Here is a 4,671-nt window from a genome sequence, read left to right as displayed (position 1 = left end):
TGTTAACTATACTGGCATTTAAAGTAAAATATAAATTAGAAAAAATCATAAGTAATAGTTTATATGTAACTAATCCTTAGGGTATGCCACATATATTATTAGTTAATTAATCCTAATGACAGGCCCATATAGTAGTAGTATTATAATAAATTAAAGATGTTAAAACTGAAACTCAGTATAAGAAGAGTCCCCAAATTCATGAACCTGAATAGCAGAACTGAAAATCAAACCTAAGTTTGTCCTATATCAAAAAGGAAGCCTGTGGATACTCAGATAATGCATGAATAATATTTTATTCATACATAAATAAGGGCAGATGGGTTTAATCAAAGCTGCACTGTAAACACTCTATTAAATGGGTATACTAAAATTGTTCTTGCATTTCTCATATATAAATGCAAAGAAAGAGAGAGAAGAAAATCTATATATTTGTTTTGTATCAAAGTAGGAGAAATTTTTTGAACACATGTTCCAGAATATATAAGGTGATATTGAAAGAAAAGAATAATGTTTTATTTTCAATTTCACCAGGTGATCAGTCTCTCCTATTTGCCCTAATTTTAGAATACAGATTACTACAGAAAAGATAAGAGTCTGATTGAAAACTCATGTCTGGGAATACCTGGGTGGCTCAGTCAGCTGAGTGTCTAACTTTAGCTCAGGTCATGATCTCATGGTTCATGGGTTCAAGCTCCATGTTGGGCTCTGTGCTGACAGCTCTGAGCCTGGAGCCTGCTTTGGATTCTGTGTCTCCCTCTCTCTCTGTTCCTCCCCTGTTCACACTTTGTCTCTCTCTCTCTCTCTCTCTCTCTCTCTCTCTCTCTCTCTCTCTCTCAAAAATAAGTAAACATTTAAAAAATAAGCATTTAAATAAATAAATAAATAAATAAATAATAAATAAATAGAAAACTCATCTGAATCTTGAAAGAAACCTTCTTATTAAATCTTGTCAATTAGACGAAGTGACATTTCTGGCATATTATCTTTCTCTGTGAAGTTTATCAAACCACTTACACTCCACCAATTGAAAACATTCCCCTCTCCAGTTTCAAAGATGGTGATGAACTTTAAAACCAGAAATGTAAAGCATCCAAAATGGCGCATAATATATCTACAGCACGTATTGGAAGAAAAGCAAATTCTTTTTTTTTTTTCCAACGTTTATTTATTTTTGGGACAGAGAGAGACAGAGCATGAAGGCGGGAGGGGCAGAGAGAGAGGGAGACACCGAATCGGAAACAGGCTCCAGGCTCTGAGCCATCAGCCCAGAGCCCGACGCGGGGCTCGACGCGCGGCTCGAACTCACGGACCTCGAGATCATGACCTGAGCTGAAGTCGGACGCTCAACCGACTGCGCCACCCAGGCACCCCAAAAGCAAATTCTTTAAGATGGTATAATAGGTTAAAAAGCTATGATTGTTTTAGTTTCTCATACTTTTAGAAAAATAATGTATCAAAAATCATTGCATTATATATATGTATATTAAAAATTCATCTTAAAAGCCTATGTAGATAGTATTTCCTCCCCAAATATTCAACAGATATATGCAAAAATCACTGAATAAGAAATGCATTTCTTATGATCATATAAAATACTTTCCAAATACACTGTTTATAGCAATGATAAGGAAATTACTACCAAGAATTAAGCAAGATGTTCTTCATTCTATTTTCTATATTGCTTCTACAATGATATTCTGAAAATATAAACTTGGCAATGTCAAACCCCAAAATCACTCATAAATTTTATTTTACTCTAAGACAAAATTTTAAATCTTGTTCTTGGGATATCCATAGTTTCTGATCTTACTTTTATCACATTCACTTTCTTCTCAATTTTATGTAAATTCATAGATGAATGGAATATCACATTCATATTTTTATTGATTTCCATGTCATCAACTGATTTTACTATTTGTATCATAATTTAGTCCTGAAGGGGTATCCTATAATTTACTATTAAGTCAAGAGTTATGAATGCTCCCTTTCATCAGAGTTACATGTTCCAGGAGACATAAGTAGTGGAAATCCCTAATCCCTCTCTTTCTTGGCAACAATGAAAAATCTGTATTGAAATCGTTAGTTTTTTATAATATCTATAACAGAATCATGTATTATCTATTGAAATACTCATCTATATACACACACATGAACACATATACATACTGTTCAAACAGTATAGTCTTCATCATCTTTTTTCTCTTCTATCAAATTTTGATGATAAATATTTACTATTCAATAGAATTTATAGAATTTTCCATTTTTAAACATTTCAACTTCATTTGGTGTTTTACTTTCATTCTTTACTTTAAAGTAGGACTCTTGAGGACATGTACTATTTTTAATCCTATGCTATTTCTTTCTTTTGAAATATCATCCACTATTGATTTTCTTTCTAGGTAATAACTCTTGTTTTTCTTATTAGATAGATTTTATGTGTCTTTTTCTTGCCAGGCCAAATTTCTCTTTTAAAAAATCCCTATTAGGTCATTGATTCTCTTTCTAAATACATTTGTATTTGTTTATTTTTCTTGTTCTACTGATAAGCTATAAATCATGACATCTTTTCAGTTTCTTATTACTACCTACTTACCTTATGTTTAACTTCTTCCTGTTCCAAAATCTAATTGGATGAAAGAATATGATGAACATGTGATCTTTCAAAATTGTTAGAACGTTTCCACATATATATTTATTATTTCTTCATTACTAACAATCTAGAAGTCCTAAGTGAAATAAGCCTGCTGGTTGTATGGCTATTAGCAAAACCTTCTTAGTATTTCAAATACATAATCTAAGAACAATTCCCTCAGTTAAATAGGTCATGCTTCCAATAAATTTTGTGTGTATTTGCATGAGGTATGTCGCCTAATATCACTAAGTATAAATCCTCTTAAATATATTGTGTTTTCTTTTACTTTTGAAAATTCTGTAAGTGGAGGACACAATGCTGAATTTGAAAGACTTTTCATGCTTTAATATGCAGATTTTTACATTGAATTTTCTCAATTGTTTTACATTAGAATAACTTGCCTATAGCAAAATTCATTCTATTGAAGACTAATAAAGTAATAACTAGAAATCCAGAGTTCCTAGTCACAAAGTTTCTTAAAATCTGCAGGAAAACTACACTGAGTTTCAAAGGAATGAATAAACCTAATGTTGTCATTTAAATTATCCTCTAAGGGGGCACCTGAGTGATTCAGTGGATTAAGCATCGTCTTCAGCTCAGGTCATGATTTCCAGGTTTGTGAGTTCGAGCCCCATGTCTGCCTCTGTGCTGACAGCTCAGAGTCTCGAGCCTGCTTCAGATTCTGTGTCTCTCTCTCCTGCTCACACTATGTTTGTCTCTCTCTCTCTCTCTCTCTCTCTCTCTCTCAAAAATAAACACTAAAAAATTTTTAAAAATAAAATAGACTTTAAGGAGAAAATACAGTGTAGTTTCTGCCTACAGCCTCACAATCCATTACTTCCAAGAGGTCATTTCCTCCACATCACAGAAAGTTGTCTATCACAGAAAGTTGTCTAAATAAACATTTTTTTTAAATTGGATTTGTCATTCCATTCAGATAGATCTTATCATGGTCACATGCAAGATGAGCAAGAAGACTTGAGAGAAAGAAGGGTTGACCACACTTAAAAACACTTCTCCTGACTTGGCCTAAACACAAAAGAAAATATTTTTTATTGTGCATAAGCAACCTGTTAATTGTGTCCATTTTTTTTTAATTTTTTTTCAACGTTTATTTATTTTTGGGACAGAGAGAGGCAGAGCATGAACGGGGGAGGGGCAGAGAGAGAGGGAGACACAGAATCGGAAACAGGCTCCAGGCTCTGAGCCATCAGCCCAGAGCCCGAGGCGGGGCTCGAACTCACGGACCGCGAGATCGTGACCTGGCTGAAGTCGGACGCTTAACCGACTGTGCCACCCAGGCGCCCCTAATTGTGTCCATTTTTGCTACCAAAAGCTCATTCTTAGCACTACCAGTTTTTAATTTTTTATCTTAATTTTCTTAAATTACTTATCTCTGAGTGACCTGGAAATCAAATTTCAAATAAGCCTACCAGTAAAAAAAAAAATTGGCCAATGTTTGCATTAATCTATATAATACAAATATTGATTAATTATAAAATTATACTGCATATCAACCATAAGCAAAGATTGACACGGTGTAAGATTCAAATATGCTTACCCTTTAACAAAGAATAGTTTTTCTTTTCTATATTCTCTTTAAGGGTTCTTCTATTCACTATTAAGGACCATTCTTCTATTTATTGCCTGGATGCTAAGTAATTGATCATTGGTCTGAACTTATATCCTCTTTTACTCATTGATTTCTTTGTGAGTTTCTTAATGTAAAAATAATATCTCAACTTATTCGAGAGGATATTTACAGTACTTCATCAATTCAAAATCAAAATTTGTCCTACAATTTAACTTCTCTGTAATTGGTGTATGTCTTACAATTGATGGCACGGCCATAATTTCATTGGCTATGGTTTTGGGGTTTCACTTTCTAATTTTTCTTTTTCTTTATTCTTAGTGGTTTATAGAATAATCACTTCATTCTTGGTGGTTTATAGGTGCATCCTGTGATTGATAGCAACTTAGATTTGATGAAACATGGTGTTGTCTTTAATCCAAATGATATAATGTTGGAATAAGACTAT

The sequence above is a fragment of the Felis catus genome, chromosome B3, assembly GCF_018350175.1.
Source record: "Felis catus isolate Fca126 chromosome B3, F.catus_Fca126_mat1.0, whole genome shotgun sequence".
NCBI lineage: Eukaryota > Metazoa > Chordata > Mammalia > Carnivora > Felidae > Felis > Felis catus.
The sequence above is the reverse complement of the archived record's forward strand: the minus strand, read 5'-3'. Positions refer to the sequence as shown.